This window comes from Dermacentor albipictus, chromosome 1 (assembly GCF_038994185.2).
Source record: "Dermacentor albipictus isolate Rhodes 1998 colony chromosome 1, USDA_Dalb.pri_finalv2, whole genome shotgun sequence".
In the NCBI taxonomy this organism is placed as follows: Eukaryota; Metazoa; Arthropoda; class Arachnida; order Ixodida; family Ixodidae; genus Dermacentor; species Dermacentor albipictus.
The window spans coordinates 205,045,918-205,066,891 of record NC_091821.1 but is presented as its reverse complement, the minus strand read 5'-3'; the positions used below and the strand labels follow the sequence as shown (position 1 = coordinate 205,066,891).

At 42.7% G+C, this 20,974-nt stretch overlaps 1 long non-coding RNA gene across 1 annotated transcript; it reads left to right on the top strand.

Annotated features, from left to right (window-relative positions):
- Positions 1 to 1,329: 1,329 nt before the first annotated feature.
- Positions 1,330 to 14,297, top strand: LOC135921092 (uncharacterized). Its single transcript, XR_010570449.2, has 4 exons — positions 1,330 to 1,510; positions 2,926 to 2,967; positions 6,078 to 6,282; positions 8,964 to 14,297. It is a non-coding gene; the product is annotated as an uncharacterized lncRNA (long non-coding RNA).
- The last annotated feature ends 6,677 nt before the right edge of the window (positions 14,298 to 20,974 follow it).

Below are 20,974 nucleotides of genomic sequence, written 5' to 3'. Positions count from 1 at the left end.
TTAAGCAATATATAGAAATAGCGCGACACGCTACATACCAAAGGGAGCAAGATGCATTTAGTCCATAGAGGGCATAGAGCTTACACTCGGCCTAAAGTTAGCAGAAACACCCTGCATATATATATATATATATATATATATATATATATATATATATATATATATATATATATATATATATATATATATATATATATATATATATATATATATATATAGTTTGAGAAGACAAACGTCGCTACAAGCAGTGATAAACAACCGATGATTGGACGCATCCTGCATTTCTATCGGCATCCATTATAAGGGGCCAGTGCTGGCTGAGTGTTAGGAAACGGCATTGCATGCCTCCATGTTAAATATGGTCAAGGTGGCGGGGAACGTTAACAAAATTCAAGTCTGGGGTTTGACGGGCCAAAACCACGCTTTGATTATGAGCCGCACCGTAGTAAGAAACTCCATATTTATTTTGACCATCTGGGGTCCTTTAACCTGCACCAAATTTGGTGCAGGTTAAACGCACAGTACGCGGGCGTTTTTGCATTTCAGCCCCATCGAAATGCAGCCGCCGCCGCCGGCATTAGATTCCAAGCACTCGGGTTAGTAGCGCAACACCTCAGCTGCTATGCCACCACGGCGGGTGCGGCGGAGAAAGGAGTGAACATCGTTTTTACAGAGTAATTTAGCTTAGATGTTACCCGTTAGCGCGCTACAGAACGAAACGAAAAGCTTGGCGGATATGTACAACATGGTGCTCATATTTCACATGGAGGCCAAATTCTTCTCTGTGACCTAGACGGGGTGCTGGCGAATGTGTTGGGAATCTGCTCGGCCACCAAGCACAACCTGCGCTGCTATACGTTCTCGGTGACAACTCGCACAGCGCAGAAGCACACGCACAAATGTTTAAAGAATGGGACGACAGACCGCCTGCAGTTTGCCATGACGTCGAAATAAGAAGCACAAACAGCGACGTTTCTGTACTTTTGTGGTCAATAGTTCAGTTCGCATGGTTGCGGCACGCATTACTTTTTTTTTTTAAATACAAACGACGAAAACTGTGCGCGGAAACATTAGCACGGCGTTTGCGACGTTTGAATTTGGCGCCTTTTCCCGCGCATGCCATTAGCTCCGGCCGGTGCACTGCGTTACTGCGCCAAAGAAAGTAGTTCATCAAAGAAGTGAAGCAAAAAACTTTTATACACTTCCAAAGCGCTACAATTTTTCTGTAATAACATGACATTACAGAATTTGTTATCAAATGGTACAATTTATGATAATATAAGCGTGTATTTGTATGAGTGTACATGTATGATTGCGCGTTTGCGCTGTTGAGGCTTGTAGCATTCCGGCGTGATCGTGCATGCCGGTTGTGTGAAAACTTCCTGCGTTTTCTGCGTTCTTTGTGTGCTTCGCTGTGACATCTTTGGAATGTTCCTGCGTGTTGCTCGCTTTTTATGGGCTTGTTGCCTCGAAGATCGCCATGATCGCCTCCGACTCAGCGACATCAAAGGTGAGTTAGTGTTTCGAATTCCCCTTGTTCGTCCGCGCCGCAGGCGCGGACGAAGGGGAATTTCAGCGCCTGTGCGTGTTTTCCGTGCGCCTCTTTTCTAGTTTTCATTCCTAGCACTATCCTTCCGTTGCCAGAATTGGTTGTACCGCACTAGATTCGTGGTATATAACATGGAGCTTTGTCCTGGTTTAACTTTACACTCCGCTTGTGGTGACGTAAGGTAGCTATGTGGTGCCAGCTAAAACAGGGCATGTTGTACGCCATGATTTCTGATACGGTATTCGAGCACCGATTGAGTTAGCCTTATTAATGAGCGCAAAACAATGCGACGTGAAACCATCCGATCTGTACTGTAATCGGAAGATATTTCGTTTGCGCCACGCTAGTACAAGACGTGGGAGCGAGCTTGTAGCGGCGTGGGGCGGTGGGATCGGCGAAAGTGTATTCTGTTGCGCTGAATTCCCTTCAGGAACGAGTGACTTCTATCCGACACGCCGTGCGGCCGATGTTCGCGCGATCGGAAAACACAGAGGAGGCTGTCGCGCAATAATAATAAAGAATTTGAAGGGTGTACATGTGATTCTATGCGATACGTGAGATACAATAGAGGGGGATGCCACAGAGTGCTGCGAAATCATCGAGTTATACGCCTTGCTAACCGCGTGTGTTTTGTTTTCCACCAGTTCGCGTGCATTCAGCTTTCTTTTTTCATCTTCGTTCGACGCCATCGAGTGCTTCGCCCCAAACGGCTTCGCGTAGGCGCTCTTAGCATTCACGGAAAGGCAGATTTCATGTCACTCCAGGTCCTACAACATTCAAAATAACGTAATTTCGTGAAATTGCAGCTTTTCGCACTTCAGTAAGTGATTGATTTAACAAAATTTTAAAATCAGTAGAGGAACGAGATGCCTGGCATATCTGCTTTGTCGTCCCACTGGGTTTCGAGGCGGCATGTATACGTTATCGGCAACATAAACATCAATAATTAGCATTGTTTCTTGTGACCATAGAAGTAGCTAGTTATGTCGAAAAGCTAAGCTTGGAATAATGCATTGTCGAAAGAGCAGTTCTGTGAAATTCTTTCTTTGAGAGTAAGCAAAACTTCAGTAGCATCAGGTAGACGGGGAGTAAAAGAATGCAACACTGTGGTTTTATACGAAGGAGCATCCTTTAATATGTGGCCATAACCATTCAGTAGATGCATGGAAATAATTTTTAAAATAATAGAGGAATGTGAAATAAATTATTTGACAAGCTCACACTGCCATTGGCAAGAGCGGCCACACTTTAGTGTATTCAATGACTAGTCATTTGTATCCGTCTATTTATGTCAGCCTAATGGTCCATGTAGCTCTTTTGATTGTTGATTTTGCTGCATTGTGGCTTCACATTTTAATACTGACATCTTTTTTCAGATTCAAAATGAGCTGAGAGACACCCAAGCTGGAATGCTAAAGGTGAATTCTTTGGCCATCCATTCTGTAACGTCACCATGATCAAATGCAGTGATGCCGTGAAAATGTATTGCAGGAAGCAGAAAAAACAACATTGCTGATGCAACTGCAAGGCATTTGCTCCAGTGATCAATTGGTGCAGAGTGCCTTCATTAGGAGACATGGTGCCTTTAAGCACTCAGCTGAAAGACTGCAACTGCACCGGGACTGGGAGTGAATTTCAGTGTCACTTGTGAACATATTAAAGATAGAATGTGCCTTCTTCAGGGTATATGCTTGATATGGGAGGGGTGTTCAGAAACAGTGTGGACATTAGTGGTCTACGTGAGTGCACATCTTCCTAGTTTTACCTATGTCATGCAGCAGTGCACTGCTAGAGGTATCAAACCAGAGCAGCAGCACCCTTTGAGAAAGTTGGCTGAAGAACGAGCAGTGATCAAAGCTTTCTGCATTTCAAGGGCCAAATTCCAGAAAGATTGATGCCGAGCTGGACGGTGTGAAGTGCCGGTCACCACATACTGTAGCCAGCATGGCATGAATCTCCTTGGCATTATGCCTCGTTAGGATACAGAAATTGCATCACTGCTCATAAAAAAAAAAATTGGAAATTGGGAGGTTGAGGGGAAGTGGCAGGGCTCCCCTCTGGAGTAGCCAGTGCATGCCCATTGCTATATTGATAATCCTACCTTAATGAGAACCAGTGATGCATGTTAACCTATTACGCAGCTAAGTGCATTCCTTGTTTTGTATTAAGGGGACACTAATGACACCTTAAATGAATTTAAAATAAAGCATCGTTTTAAATATCTACTTCTGTAAATTTCTTGGTAATTGCTTGATTATTAGAGAAAATAAAGCTCAGCGTTCAATTTTCTGAGTATCGCCCCAAAATCTTCGTGCTGACATCTCATTGTCACATCGTGGATTTCAAGTATTTTTACAAACTTGGGTTGTATTGTTTCAGTAAAAGTTCCTGACGGTTCTTATTTTAAGTTTTTGGAATACAATGAAGAACATCTTTATTTGTAAAAAAAAATTGCTGCACCTGAACAGACATCAAAATCCATGACGTCACAGCAAGCGGGTGTGGTAACTTCAAGGCAGCACTGCCACCAATCTTTCCTCTTGCTGCTTTTACAATTTACTCACCCTCTTGTCATGGTACGAGTGAATCTCTTGAATTGTAGGAAGGTCATTTACAGATACATCTAAAATAATTTTTCTCTTTAGTGCTTTCTTGCCATAGTTGCTTAGGGGTGTTGGCACAGCGCCGCTAAGCACGAGGTCACATGATCAAACAACCGCATTTTGATGGAGGTGAAATACAAAACTGCCCATGTACCTTGCAGCCTGATTTGGTAAAAATTAATCCAGAGTTCCCCACTATGGCGTGCTTAAAGCCTGTTTCACATGCAAGCGAAAATGCTTGCAAATCCTGCCGCCGCGCCGCAGAAATCAGTTTCGACGGTGGGAGCGGCAAGGTTCGGGCAAGTTGGAATTTCATCGCAGCGGCAGAGCGGCAGCACTGCTTCCGAACGACCCACCTCGACAGGTGACCAGCGGAGGATTATTGCTGGAAAGCCTGCGCATAGGATGATGTTTATTTACTTGGTACACGTGGTACAGGCAACATGCCAAGAGAGCTTTTCAACGAATTGTTAAATTGCTAAGCGCAGGATATGTATTTATAAAATAAAAATTTGAGAGGCAGAGACAAAGCTATGTTTATGTTGGTAGTCGCAAACTACCGAAACTGGCTGAAAGTCCTGTGTTTTATGCCAGCAACATTGCTATTCGCAGCAGCGGAAAATGCGCGGCGGCAATGCATATGAAACGAAACTTTGCGATAAGCTTTGCAGCGCCGCGTCGCTGTTCGCTCCATTCGCTGAATCGCTTGCATGTGAAACAAGCTTAAACATCAGATTGTCGTTTTGGCACTTAAAACGCCAAAATTTAATTAATTTAATTTTACTTTAGTGCTCCTTTAAGCGGTAGAATTCATGATCTCTGCAAAAACTCATGCTCAAAGTATTTTCCGTAAAGATTAAATAAACAGTAGATATAAGTGTCTATTTATATTTTGAATTCTGTGATACGTGATGACTATTAGTGGTACGAGACAGAATTGTAATACAATGTGTGACGGCACGATGATGCACATCGAGGAAATGACCGAGTTTCCCTAGAGGTCCTTGACATGGACATCAACTGACTGTCCACAAACTTCTGAGTTCACTCCGTGATCTTGTGCAGCCTGTGCGTTGCGAGTAGATTAATTTTATTGAGATTTAATTTACTGTCCTTGCGGCTTATGTACATTTCATACAGTGGAGTGGAATCTCGCATTACTTCTGGAGCACAGCAAGCGAACGTGATGTGTAGTGGTAATCTTAGTAATGATCGACAATCATGTCCCACTTCGAGCTCCTAATGCTGCTTGCCAACACAAGCAGCAGCATATGCTCAAGATAGCGTGAAAGAGATTCATTGAAAAGTGGCATATGCCCAGGGTCACATACCCAGTCACCCAAGCCTGTTCCAACGGTTGGTATTGAACTCTTCCCTCAACATAGCAGCCCAATCTCCCCATTAGACCATGGCTACATATTCACACAAATGGATGGGACAATCGAGACAAACACCTGAAAATATGAAGTATCCCAAGCATGGTAATCACAATAAATAGTACTAGATGTGCATTAGCGCAAGCTCTTGGGCCAGTTGGTGCATGATGAACTTGAAAAAGGGGGGTACCAGCAAAACAAAGGACGCGCACACATGGAAAAGGCGTTAGACAGGGACGAACGCTGGTCCGTCCCAATGTCCGTCCATGTCTAATGCCGTTTCCTTGTGTGCGTGTCATTTGTGTTTCGCTGGTGCTCCCCTTTTTCAAGTACTAGATGTTTGGATACGTTGGTTTATTTTTCTTGTTTGTGCTGGATTGTTTTTCTGAAACATGGGGCATCCAGACAGCATCAGAAGCTTGTAAGAAGTCAAGTTTAGCATTTTAGATTTGCAACAAGTACTTTTGTAATTGATTTGCAGTAGGGCTGTTGTGTGAATGTACTTGAAAGGCTTAAAACTGTTTTGCTAACATTTACTTAAACATGCAGGTTCACATACGCTGTAAGAGTGCACATTGAGAAGGTTATCCTGGCCCAGCTTACCATGGCCTGCCATGGTGGACCAGGAAAGTTTGCAAGGGCCTTGCTTCACCATGTGTTCACAGAGGAGGAGCTCATGGGCCATTTGGGCTTTGGAAATAACACCAAGGGGCAACAGAGGCTCTTGACCCCATCAGGGTCAGTGCTGTTATAGGCAAGTACCATACACCCTTTCCGGTTGCATTTTTACATTCACATTTCTTTTCTAAATTTATGAACTTGCCATTGGCATAACAAACGACTTTCATGTAGCCTGTGTGTGCAGTTGTGTGCTACAATAGCCTACCATTTGGAATGACTGTTCATATGATCTTGAGTGCCTAATGCCGCCATACTCAAATGCTTCCAAATTTAAAAGCTGCCTTCACTGCCGAAAGTTTTTAGCATCTCCACAAAATAAAATGAGCTGCATTTGTGCATTAGCAGTGCTACTTGGCTGTCATTGCAAGGAATAGTTGTCTGTGAAGCACGCTCCAAATCTGTTGGCATGGAGGACATGGTTAAGTAGCCTGAAAGTGTTAATACACGAATTGCGGAGAAGCTATGCTCAAGTGTGGTTACTGCTCAGCTCGAGCAGGAGCACGTTCACCAAATTGCAGAAATCAAAACAAAACAGCGCTCCATGTTCTGAGATGTGAAACAGTAGTTTCACCAATTTTAACAGACCACATCAAATCAAAGTTGCTCCTATCTTGAAGCAGGTCCATGTGATCCGAGACAGCAACCTTTCAGCGGAGGGAACCTGAGTGTTGTGGCAAGTTTCTTTTGGTAGTTTCAATCAAAGAAACAACAGGGACCGAGTTGCCAGCTTCACAGTCAACAGTACTATGTTTAGTGGATGCTTACTTATTCTAAGCACCTAACCTATGACTCGTATTTATTAACATGCACTGTATCACTTTGTATTCTAAGATAAGAAAAAAATATTTATGTGGCTTTTCCTCATATACTTCAATAAATGGAGAATAGGCTCTTGGGGCCTAATGTATAAAGCTTCTTACAGACCATCGGACATGTCCACTACTCCCATTCTGAAATTGTTAGAATTGTTTCCTGCTTCCTTACTTCACCTACCTGTTAACATGGTTATGAACCATTGCCAAGTAGATTATGGGCTTAAATTTATCAAAAAGATGAATGGGCTTTTCTGTCGCTCTTGTTTAGCCCGTTGAGGATCACATTTTGGGGAGAAATATGCCTCTAATTTAGGAGTTATATATCTTTTGTAGTGTGCACATACTCAAAACTTTCGACTTGAATGGTGTCCTATTCAATTTAGTCTTTGAATGGTCACTATTTGTAAATGTGAGTATTATTCTAATATTTCGAAACACCAATAAAACATGAGATTTGAGCCAAAGTACGGTAAATTTTCACCTCCAATAACATAGTATAGACGTAAAACGTAAGAACTTGTAAGAATAGCAGACCAGGCTACGTTACTAAAGTAGCTGTACTTTAGAGGCTGTACAGCAATCATTCATGCTTACTGAAGAGTCCTGTGCATGTGAAGAAACTTTTTGCTGCTCCATTTGTGCCTTTAATAAACAGCTCTTCATAACATAACAATGACAGAAACTTGCTAACTTTAAGAATACTAGTATGTGAACCTCATCTTACATTAATTGTGATATCAGCTGTTCATTATTCAGAAGCTATCCAATATTTGATTTGCTTCTGGCATTATTCGGTTCAGTCTCAAAAATCACTTTTCGCGCATCCTTAATATTGTTATTGCAGATTTAAGTTCTTCAGGGCGACTTTCCGAGAAAATAAACTGGTAAATAATTTTTTAAAATAACAATAAAGTGGCAATACCATTTCAGTATTTGCAGTTTTACATGTTTTATTGTTTTATGCAGGATAAAGCAGCATAATTTTTTCTGTAATGAAACTTACGGAAACTTGTGGCAGCACTCCCAAATTAGTGCAATGACAGACACCAAGAAGCTAAGTGAAAAATCAGTTTGGGAGAAACCCAAGGAGCGACAGCACTATAAGAATATTTTCTAGAAGTCTCAGAAGGTTGCAGCACCTCCAGTGGGAGGCTAGGCAACACTTTGTTCTGAAAAGGCAAATTTTTTCAGAACGTTCCATCACAGTGACAGATGTATGGCAGTGAACCCTAAAAGGGTTAAAGAAGTCAGTCCTATGGCATATGGCTCTTAAAAGACAGCATTTCTTCGTATCTGTCACATTCTGCATGTGTCATGCTAAGCAGTTTGGCGCACAACTACACGGAATCCTCATTATAACAGTAATTCAGTCGTTGAGGAAGAAAACATACTTCGCTGTAAGCAGTGTCTTCTTTAATGTGGAAAGTCCTAAGTCATTGTAAGGCGAGAAGTACGTTCTGATTGCATGTGAACTCAGGAAACCTAACATCAAATGAAGCTACACTCAATTATAGTGACATGACACTATTGTATTTGGAGCATGGAAAAGCACAGTGAAGTGCTGCACATTTTAATTATGAAACTTACAAGAAATAATTTTAGTTGTCAGTTCAGGTTTATTTATGAACGACATGAATTTTTTTCGCCATTTTGTTTATCAGCAAGCAAAGTTCACATCTTTGACATTGAAGATATTCATAAAGTTATATTGCTACAGTGTTTTGTTCCTCTTTGCCCTTTCCTGCATTTGACACTTAGTGGAGTCCTGTGCCACACTAAATAAATTTAAATGGTCATGCTGTAAAGCTGTACCCATGGAAAATTGGAATAAAGCAACACAAATACATAAATCAATTTCATTGTAACAAGGGCATATTGCATGCCATTCTTTTGCATGTGGAAGTTGCTTTTTAAAACTTATTCTGGCTTGTTTTTGCAGGCTTCACGTGTCGCAAATTTCCTGGTACCAATATGCCCTATGTAAAGAACTCTGGCCTCGCTTCTCGCATGGGACCCTGCCCCTGAAGCAACTGCCCCTGCCCCTTCACCTCTGAAGAGCCCAAGTTGGACAGCTCAAACCAAAACACAAGTGTTGTGCTTTTGTAACTCGACATTTTTATGTTTTATGTTAGTCTCCTGAAGGGCCCAATTTGGATTTCTCAAATGAGCATACAAATGTTGTGCCTTCCTATGCCTTGACATTTTTATGTTAATTTTATTTATGTTAATTATGCTAGTCTCCTGAGAAGCCCACATTGGATTGCTCAATCCAGAATACAAGTGCTGTGCTTTGTTGTAGTTCACTACATTTTTATGTTAGTTTTTGATATGGTTCCAGTAAGGATAGTGTTTCCTTATTAATATATTTTTTAAGTAGCTTAAGTCATTTCATGCCAAACCACCCAACAATTTTCTTAAGAACTGTTCCATTATGGCAAACCATTTCAAGTTTGCTTGATTTTGAGTAGGTACAACGAGAAAATTTTTGAGAAAATTTGCTTTCATACATACTCTTAAGTAATTCCAGGGCAACCAACCAGCGTTTTTTTGGCCATCACAGATATAGTTGAAGCTCCGAACTCTTGCTCCCCATTTATTTTCCTTCACAAAAATTTTTTTGAATTTTGGCAAAAATTTATTGTTCTTGCCCAGCTAAGCTAGAAGCCACTGATACACGTTTCTTCTGAAAGGGAAATTGTATGATCCAGATATTCAGGTGGTGTTCATGTCAAGAGACTGAAGTGGTGTGACTGCCAAAATTTGCAGTTTGAATTTTCTTCTAACGTAGGGAAATACAGAAGGCACAAAATGAATATAAAATCAGACTGCTTGACTTGGGATAGCAGCAAAATATTTCAAGCCTTGGAGGTTCAGTTTATCAGCTAAAAAAACTGTAACGTTGAAATTTTTTGCAAGCTTCGTGTTGAAGGTAAAAAATTAGCTTTGGTGGTTGGCACAAAAGTATGTCACCCATCATTACACAGCCGTACATGTCTGCTATGCATGTGACATGAAACAAAAAGTGATTATTCTTTAAGTGCGATAAGGTATTTTTTATAATGTTCCTTTGAGGATCACACATACAGCATAAATATAGCATAAATATATGAAGCCATGTCATCTAGCAAGGAAAGGTTGTTAATATATTAGCCACAAGAACTACTCAACAAACTGACTTGTCTTTTTTATCATTACGAAGGCAGGTGACGTCAAGCGCTGCTGCTGCAGTCTCAGCTCGTATTTTTTTAACATGAACGCAAAAAGTGGTCGCCAATGGTGTCTGACCACATCAGACTGAACATGGCACATACGACTTTTATAGATGAGCATGTTCCAGCTCTGAAACAGTGGTAGCAAACAACACCACAAGAATTTGTTCATACTCATGTAGGTTTTCAGTCTTAATTATGAAGGTGTTTTCTACTTGCATCATCATTGGGCTTCAGGGAGCAGGGCACAAAGTGTCCTGCTCCCTCTATGTTGCATTGCAATGCGACATGCCCTTTAGGATGCTTTGTATGAACAATATCAGTGCTCTTTATAGATTTATTGTCTACATAATAGCTGATATTTCTTTTTCTAAACTGCATGAAACATATCTTTTAGCACTGCAGGATTCCCTCACATATTTATTACGTACGAGGTCTGTTAGAAAAGTATTCGACCTTTTTTTGCGAACACCTGATGAATATGAAACAAACGCGTTTTCATCAGCCGCCCTTGAACCTTTGTGCGCATGCATGAATTTTTTCCCACCTGCCAATAGCGTGAATTGCTGGGACGCAGCGTTTGAATGAGGTAGTACGGTGCGCTCGTCGGTTTTTTATCGCAAGGAAAATGGCAGAGCGACTGGAGCAGTGCTACTGCATCAAATTTTGACAGAAACTGGGCGACAGCCAAGTGGAAACCATCTGGAAGATTCAGAGTGCTTTCGGTGACTGTGCTATGAGCAGCACACAGATTATGGAGTGGTACAACCAGTTTAAAGACGGCCACACATCGGTGGAGAGCGAGCCACGCTCCAGTCGGCCATCAACATGCCGAAATGACCAGGTCATTGCCGAAGTGAACCCCGTGGTGATGCGGGACCGTCGTGTAACTATCCAAGAAATTGCGGAAGAGGTGGGCATCAGCACATTTTATCCACATTCCATTATCACCGAAGATTTGGCCATGAAGAGAGTTGCGCCAAAATTCGTTCACAAGCTGCTCATGGTGGAGCAAAAGCAACTTTGTGTTGAAGTCTCGCAGCCATGCTGGATTCCACAAACAGTGACCCCAACTTCATGAACACCATAATCACTTGTGACAAGTCTTGGGTGTCTGTGTACGACCTGGAAACCAAATCCCAGTCGTTACAGTGGAAGCATTCCACGTCACCAACCAAAGACTGCTAAGTGCGCAGCAACGTCAAAGTGTTGCTGACTGCTTCCTTTGACTCCCGCAGTGTGGTACACCACGGATACACACCACAGGGTCAAACAATCACTAAAGACTACTACAGGGATGTCCTCCATGGCCTATGTGATGCTGTATGGAGCAAGATACCGAAGTTGTCAACAGGAAATTGGCACATCCTTCAAGACAATGTTTTTCTCGCACTTGATTCAGACTTTTTTGGCGAAAAACCAGACTCCTGTAGTTCGACAGGCTCCTTGCTCTCCTGATATGGCGGCCTGCAACTTCTGGCAGTTTCCCAAAATCAAGGGGCCATTGAAACAAGCACGATTTCAGACAAGAGAAGACATTATGGCTGCAACGACAGCTGAGCTAAAGTCCATTTGGAAAGAAGCCTTCTCGGAATGCTTCTAACAACGGCAGCACCGCTGGGAGAAGTGGCTGGATTCCCAAGGAGACTACATTGAGGGTGATTAGGTTTCCAACACTTCAGTTATGCCAGTTTTTTTTCTTCAGCCAAAGGTCGGATACTCTTCTAACAGACCTTGTATTGATATTTTATGTGCAATGGCTGTATGGTTTACCTGGCCCACACCAAACACAAGCCTCGTTGCATTAGAGCATGTGTCCCTTAGCAATAAAATGCAGACCCTAACACCGCTTATCTGTCATCTCTGCATACGAAGCCAGCTTTGTCGTCTGCATTCCCGGCCAGCAAGCTGTGCGCACATCAGAGAAAAGTCGGTGCTGACAAAATTTCAAAAAGGAATTTCTCGCTTTTAAAAATGACTTTTTTAACTTCACACATGCATAGCAGACATGTAGAGCTATCCAATAATGTATCACATTTTTTCGCCAACTACGAAGGCTGTTTTTTCCTTGAACATGAAGCTTCTTGCAAAAGATTAGAATTTTTTTTTTTACAGGCGATCAGCTGAACCTTCAGAGCTTCATATATTTTTCTGCTATACTATGTCACTTGGGCTACCATTCTGTATTTAATTTCTGTCCTGTGAATTTTTTCTTACGAAAAAAAAACTAACGGATTGCAATTTGACTCATTTTTGCCGGTGCCAAAAGCAATTGAAGTATGCAAATATTTGAAAAATTGGCTGTTTTGGCAGTTGCATCACTTCACCATATTTCCACGCACACCATTTGAAGGCCTCAATCAATACAATGTGCATTTGAAAAAAAAGTATTTGAAGCATTTGAAAAAAAAACTGAAAAGCTAGAGGACATTTGATGCCTCTAGCTCAGCTGAACAGGAAAACTAAACTGTCACCTAAAATGCTACAAAATATCTGGCAGAAATAAATAAAAGTGGGTAACAAGCTTTGAACTCTAGTAAACATATGGCAATATTTCAGATTTTTGTGCGGTGTGAAAAAAATGCTTGTCGATTCGGCATGGAATTGCATACCTGCAAGTGCATCTGTGCCATTTCCAGAGTTCAGTAAGAACGGCATTTTACATAACTTTGTAAAAATGGTTTATTGCTATCTAAAATACATGAGTAAAATTAATAGGTATAAGTCGGCTTAAATTTAATATGCAACAAAACATCTCCAGTAATGGCAATGATGTGCCTTTCATGTTTGCATAAAACCATATCTTCTGAATTCTTTCGTTATTTTTTGTGGCAGCGAATAAAATTGAAATGGAACTCGCACAAGGAGTAACTTTGCTGTATTCCAGCACATCACTAATAGCTGTCTTTGTTTCATATGAAAATCTGAAGCAGTCAATATGAATAAGTCGCTTGATATGGAATTACCTGCGCAGCAACGTTATCATGGCAGAAAACACAACTGGATCATGCAACAGCAATGCGGCATAATAAACTGCTCCCATAGGCATCACTTATTGTGATTGCCATGTTTCAAAAGTATGTAAGGTTTACTGAAATTGGCACACACCATTCAACCAACAAATAAGGATTGTACAGTGATCCTTTTTCAGTTTTACAGATATTTAAGTTGTCTGCCAGGTAGCATAATTCTTGTTCTTGAGCTGGATTATTCAGAGGTGGACATTACTAGCACAAGAAATGGAAACATTAAACTGATTGTCATAAATTTATTAATTCACTTATAACATCACAGCACATATTTCAGTTTGCAAATTGTAGCCAGTGAGTTTGCAAGACATTCACTTGAAATTAATTTCCAGGATGACACCAGTTTCGATATTTTTCCATAAATGTGAGAGAAGTACAAGGGCATTCCGGTTACTTTTGTACTTCGATGCATAGCAGTGCATTTCTACAGCCAGTTTGATGGCATGTGTCTCGTTTCTAGTGTCATTCTGGAAATTCATTCTAAGTGCATACACCTTGTAAAATTACCGGCTACAATTAGTAAAAACTTTATTAGGAACTGAGTTTTTGTTAATCAGCTGACTATGGTGTCTTGTTTCTCATGCAAGTAATGTTTGGCACTCTGTATCTAGTATTATGTTAGCTGCAACAGTCAGTCTTCAATAAGTTCCATGAAACTTAAAGATAACCACCCTGCATATCAGGTCTCAGTTGAGTGCTGTGGGCACAAGCAAATTGTGCCATGGTTATAGTACCACTGGCTACCTAATAGAGAAAGCAAGTACCTTTTTTGAGTGTTCTTATTTACAGTCATGTCAGTCTGCTTGTACATTTATTTATTTAGGCATTTATTTTTTAAAATTTATTTCTTTTGGGAAATGTGTTTTACTTGAGAGCCACACTGACTACATCTTCAGTATTCAATTTTGTTATGGTGTCAAGCTGCAGGAAGTTTGTGCTGTGCGATAGTTTTTAAGAAGTTTCTGATCTGAAACTACAAAGGGTTGTACATTTACAGAGATGTTTGGTTACAAATAAACAGTTCACCTAGAAAAATGGTTTTGTCTGCATCAGTTCAGCACTCTTGATTTTTCGGAGGGCCATTCACTCTGACAATTGAAAAAAGTGGCATAACAGTACTGCTAGCAGTTTTACAATATGGTTTATTACAGGCAATCTAGGAGCATGCTTTTGAGCCCAGGGTGACAGAGGTCTGCGGTACAAAATGCCTGTATTTAAATTTTATCCTTATCCTCTCACAGCAGACATGCCACCGTGACATCAAAGGTAATTATATGCAACATAGCTCAGCAGTATTTTAAGGTAAGTGCAGGTTTAAACTGCTGAATACCCAGTGGGGCATAAAGGGCTTTCAACGTAATTTGTGTTGATGTTCAACAGATCTGCAACAATGCTTCCATGGGCTTTCAATATTGACGAACTACACATTTCAACAATACCTCCATGGGCTTTCAATTTTGAGGCTCAACACATCTGCAACAATGCTTCAATGGGCTGTCAACATTGACAAACAACACATTTCAACAATACCTCAATGGGCTTTCAATTTTGAGGCTCAACACATTTGCAACAATGCTTCAATGGGCTGTCAACATTGACAAACAACACATTTCAACAATACCTCAATGGGCTTTCAATTTTGAGCTTCAACAATGCTTCAATGGGCTTTCAACATTGACAAACTACACATTTCAACAATACCTCAATGGGCTTTCAACATTGACAAACAACACATCTTCAACACTGCTTCAATGGGCTTTCAAGAGTGAAATACACCATAGTTTCAACGATATGCCAACGATCTTTCAAATTGAGAGGCCACAATGATGTTTCGACAAAATGTCGCGGGCCAATTATCAACACTTGTCAACAATTTCCTCAATGATGTTTCAACAATTCGCCAATGATCTTTCAAGGTCATTTGTTGACGTTGACCAATGATATTTCAATAACCTTTCAACAATTTTTTTTGTAAGGGACGACCTCTTCTGCAAGAATTATTTGTTTCTCAATCAATTTCCAACATGATTAAATTGACTGGCACTGGGATTAAAATGTGTAGCACTTGAATTAAAATGACTGGCGCAAGGATTAAATGAGTTGGCACGCGGATTAATTCGGATGGCGCTGGGATTAAATGTGGTGGCGCCTGGATTAAATTATTGGCACTTGGATTAAAAATGCTGGCGCTCAGATTAAATTGGCTGGCACCTGGATTATTTTCAATGGCGTTTGGATTAAACTGAACGGGAAAACCTGTATTAAGAAACCTAGTCATCAGCAGGGTCATATGCGGTCTACCGTACCAATCGGTGAATCTCCATGAAAAGAAACAAAGGGAAGTAATCAAACGTACAAGACGGCACTGAAACTCCCAATCAGTACGCCTACCGAGAAACTCCTTCCCATGGGCGTGCATAATACATTCCAAGGGCATCTGGAAGCTCAGATCCAGGCACGGAAAGAAAGACTCATGCAAACACCAACGGGCCGAGCACTTGTCAAACGCTTTGACTGTACCGAACAAATTAAGACACTGGATGAAATCCGCAGGCAACTCAGAGTGAACCGGATACCGCAGAACATGGACCCGAACCTACACGAAGGCAGGCGGGCAGCACGTGTATATTAGATCCGACGCACATACTCCACCAAAAACGACGTAGTGTACGTAGACGCCGCCACACAAGGTCCCAAGGAAGGACGCAGGTCATCAACTCAAACCATCGCGAAATTACTAGCGGCTCATTAAGCCAAAGCACCGTGACTGAAGCTGAGGAACTAGCTATCGCTCTAACAGCGGCGGAGGGCCTCGCAACCGACAAATTTTTAACCACTCTGATTCTCAAGACACCTGCTGGAATTTCCTGAATAGCAGAATAAGCCAGCGCGCACTCCGTGTACTCATCCAAACAACAGGTGACGTAACACATCACACAACACAGCCAATCCAACACAAGGCCCTGTGGGGGCCGGAACATGCAGGAATATCGGGAAACGAAGAGGCGGGCAGGGTAGCTCGAGGGCATACAAATCCGAGCACCTGAAGAATCAACACTCGAAAGTCCACCGCCTATTCCAAATGAATGCTCGGCTTTATCGGCACACTACAGTAGAAGTAGGATATGATATCCTCCCCCACATAGATCACTCACGAGGGTGGAGGCCACTGACTGGAGACAGCTCTAGACAGGAACCTTTCCCAACTTAAACCTACTAAGTAAAAGTTACCCCATCAGATACGCAGCTAACTGCCCGGGGTGCAGTCAAAAGCCCACCTTGTATTACACCACATGGGAATGTCAACTTACAACAGCACTCAGCAAAATCATAAATTCAAGTGCGGAGCAATGGGAGGCACTGCTGGCCAGCGACCGCTGCGAGGACCAAATTGATCTCGTGCAGCGATTACGCAAGGTAGCTGAGGCTGTTGGAGCCCTGGGCAAAGGTCCCCACCCCTGCTAAAGCCAGACAAGAGCGTCAAAGAAGACCCTGACGGACTAGAACAAAAGACCCTGTAAACAAACACCAATAAAGGTTTTTGATGATGATGATAATAATTATGCCCTCGCTTGCCGCACACTCAGTGGCATACATACAGCGACCCAAGTTGGCGAGATGTTCATTGAAAAGCGGCACGTACCAAGTGCTTTGTGGCGCAGCCTGCTAAGGTTGCTGTCCTTGATGAGCTCTTGTGACGTGGGTTCGATTCCACCCAGCTTCAAAGTTCAAAGGATCTTTTTTTGTCATTGTAAAGCGGCACATTACTGTTGGCACACAGTTACCCAAGTTAACTGGCGTCAAAGATGTTCATTGAAGAGCGGCACAAACTTACTGACACATACCCCGTGACCGAAATCGACGTTAAAGAGTGTCTTCCAACAGCGGCACCTACCCAGTCCCGCATCTGCCGTGACCCATGTCGGCGTGAAAGAGGTTCGGTGAAGAGCGGTATACATGTACACATTGCGCCATACTCAGTAACCGAAGTTGGTCGAACGGTTGGTTTTGAAGTTTGAACCCTGCTCCCTCAGCACAGTAGCCCGATGCGCTACGCATTCGACATGCATGGACTACCAGTGGCCCAGGCAGGCTGGAAAACGGTTATATACGAACATACGTAGCCCCCCAGAAAGTGCGTGAAGTGCCCTAAGAATACTGTCGCATCAAAAAGTAAGCGGAACCGCAGTGCGTCTTTACCGCAAGTTTGACTGCACATCTGGGAAACGGTGTCGCCTTCAGGATTCCTTCTAAGTGGATATGCCTTGCAAACTCACCGGCTACAGTTCGTAAATTGCAATGTCTGCCTAAGAACTTCATTAGTTACAACGCCTCTACGTACGTGGGATCTGGCTATCTATCTGACCTCTCGATCAAAAAGCGGCCCTTTCGCGCCTTGTAGAGCGTCGTAGCGAGTGGCAAAAGGTCTCAACGAGATAAAAAGTGAAAATTAGTGAGTAAGTAGAATTAGGTAGTACTGGTGTAACTAGCGGCAGAAAATATAAGGTATGACAACCGAACAAAAATATTGTAATTGTAAGTTACAATTTAATTGCACAAGAGCGTCTGCGCTCGCGGTAGCGTGCTAAGCAAAGTAGTTAGGTAACATATACCTATATTACCACATTCCTCAAGGGACGTACTGCCACCGTAAACATAGGCAATATTGAAAGCAAAACCATAGAGCTCGGCACTAGAGGTACACCACAGGGAGGAGTACTTTCTCCTTTCCTCTTTAATACCACCATGAGTGGCCTATCCCGACAGCTCAAAGAGATTCCTCATATCAGGCACGCCATCTACGCCGATGACGTAACGATCTGGACGTGCACTGGGTCGGATGGAGAGATTTCAGAATCACTGCAGGCAGCGGCTGACGCAGTGCAGAAACACGCTCGCAACAATGGCCTGAGCTGTTCGCCGAAAAAGTCAGAATTGCTTATAGTCCGGAAAAAAAATCCCGCAAATGCGGCTGCTATTTTGCCGGCACACATTCAGGTGCAGGTAGCTGGACAACCGGTCCCACCCGTTCCTACAATCAGAGTGTTAGGATTGTGGATCCAGCAAAACACGCACAACCAAGAAGCCATAGCACGACTCCAAACTACAGCTGGGCAATTACAGAACCTTCTCAGGAGGGTCTCCAACCGACGGCACGGAGTTAAGGAGAAAGATGCCTGCAGGTTAATCCAGGCTTTCTTTCTGAGCCGAGTGGCGTATGTCTGCCCTTACCTGCATCTCAGGAAGAGGGATTTGGAACGGATTAACGGTCTAATCCGAACGTTATTCAAACAGGCTCTTGGGCTACCAAAATGGACTAATACAGAGGCACTCTTGAGTCTAGGGGTGCATAATAACGTTGAGGAAATCATAGAGGCCCACAAATGGGCTCAAACAGTTCGATTATCCGGCACACATGCGGGACAGCGGATCCTCGACAGCTTAGGGTATCGTCCAGCCTTAGACATCCCGCAACGACAGCGAATACCTAACACTATCCGGACCAAGATCATTATCCCCCCGCTTCCTAAAAACATGAGCACTGAAAACAGCGGTAGACGCAAAGCTAGGGCGGCGGCACTCTGGCAATGTTACAAAAACCAACCCGCCATATACGTGGATGCTGCTCGCACCAGTGATGGTCGACACACTATAGCCGTCACTAATGGCGACGGGCACACCATCAGCTGTGCGACGGTAAACACATCTTCCATTGTGGAGGCGGAAGAGGCCGCCATCGCCATGGGCACCTCCATTCCGGGCACCAAGATTATTATATCCGACTCGAAAACAGCGATTCGTAACTACACCTCAGGTTTCATTTCCCCTCGAGCATTCAGAATAATTAACAAAAACCTCAATCAATTGAAGTTGGTGTGGGTACCCGCTCATGCGGGCAACCCTGGCAATGAGGCCGCCCATCTAGCCGCCCGAGCAGCTAGTAACCGGGAGGTGGGCTCCTCCGTCGGGGTTGACCGACATGAAGGTATCCACACCTACACCGAAATGACCGTTTATTACCGCGAATCCAGGCGAATATATCCATCCCCGCACGAGACACTGACAAGAATACAGGCCACTAACCTCAGGAGAGTACAGACTAGATCTGTACTTAGTCCAAAAAGGCTAGCTGCAATGACCGGTGGTGAATATCCACCAAACTGCAAACATTGTAGCTGTCCCCTTGCGGACCAAGATCACATCTTGTGGGGATGCCAAAAGAACCCTCCCCCGAGAGAACTCTTTAGGCGAGCTCCCTCACATGACGAGTGGGAGAAAAAAACGAAAACGTCCAACCCGCAAGACCAGATACGGTTGGCGGAATGGGCTGATAGCGTCGCGGCTAAGCAGACGCCACGCTAGCCCACACCGCTGGGAAAGAAAGCTCCACTAAAACTTTACAATAAAAGTTTTCTCTCTCTCTAGGTAAAAACCTTTGCGCGTGAACTCTTGCAAGCCTGCCACCGAGTGCAGGGAAAAATAAACGAATGCGTAATGACATTAGGTGCACTTTCTGTCGCCTTTGTATTCCAGAGAATGTCAAAAAGTGAGAGACGGTTAACCAGAGGATATCTCCGGTTGTCTAACCTGTACAGGAAAAGGCGTCGAGGCTACCAAAGGGAATATTAAACTGATGATATGGAGAATTTAGGAACGCGTGGCTTGAAGGTGTTTGAAGAACGGCTGCTGAAAGTTGCAAATGACATGGAGAGAAGTAGCACTACTGGAAAGCGCAACATTTTGAAAAGCACGGACTTGTATACTTTCGCAGTTCGTAGCCTCGTAGGAAAGAATACTTAATGAAGTATAAGTACCGGTGATTGCTTTCTGCATTAAAAGATAGTTAACTTTCTTTTCGGTGCCATTTCTTGAAGGCCCTGCAACACCGTTTTCGGGTCACCATATTTGCTACAGATCGATTCTCAGAATGTCATAGAACACAGAGCATAATGAATGAGGAAATTTGAGCCACGCAAACAGAAGTTATGTGTCAAAGAAAATTCCAAATACAAGCGAAATGAGAATTACCCTCCACTCGACTTTTCGCAACTTTAAGGCGTATTTCACTCTCTCATAACGTCATATGGTTGCATCCAATAGCAGCAGGGCATTAGCGGAAGTTGGCCCGCCATGGTTGCCATGCCTGCTCAGCCTATATTGATAGAAGGGGCGTTCGGTCGTTCAATCAGATTGCTAGATTTTTTTTCTGAAAACGCTATTAGGACTTGTCCATCCGATAAGGTTATCTTGTGGCAGAAAGAATGTGTATGAGCAAACTGCTTTTTTTTTAAAATTCCGCCCTATAATCCCTGCATCAATGAAATCACGAATTTCACATGATCTTTCTCGTATTCGGTTCAATTTTTCGCCGACACGCTCATAGAAGTTGCTAAATTCTGTTCTTGGCCAATTTCGAAAGCAATATGACATATATATATATATATATATATATATATATATATATATATATTTCTGATGATAAACAGTCGCGCATAGATGACACTGCCAAAATTTCTTACCTTACGTGCACTCGTTGCGGCGTCCATTTCTGGTCTACCGAGCTTGTGAACTCCGTAATTAAGGCTGGCTATTCAGTTACCATTCGAGAGGTGTACGGTTCGGCCTAACAATTATTAGTGTGATGTACAGAGACGTCCTTGGCACCAATGAGAGAGACGACGAAGAAGAAGGTTTTGTTTTCGACATTTTTA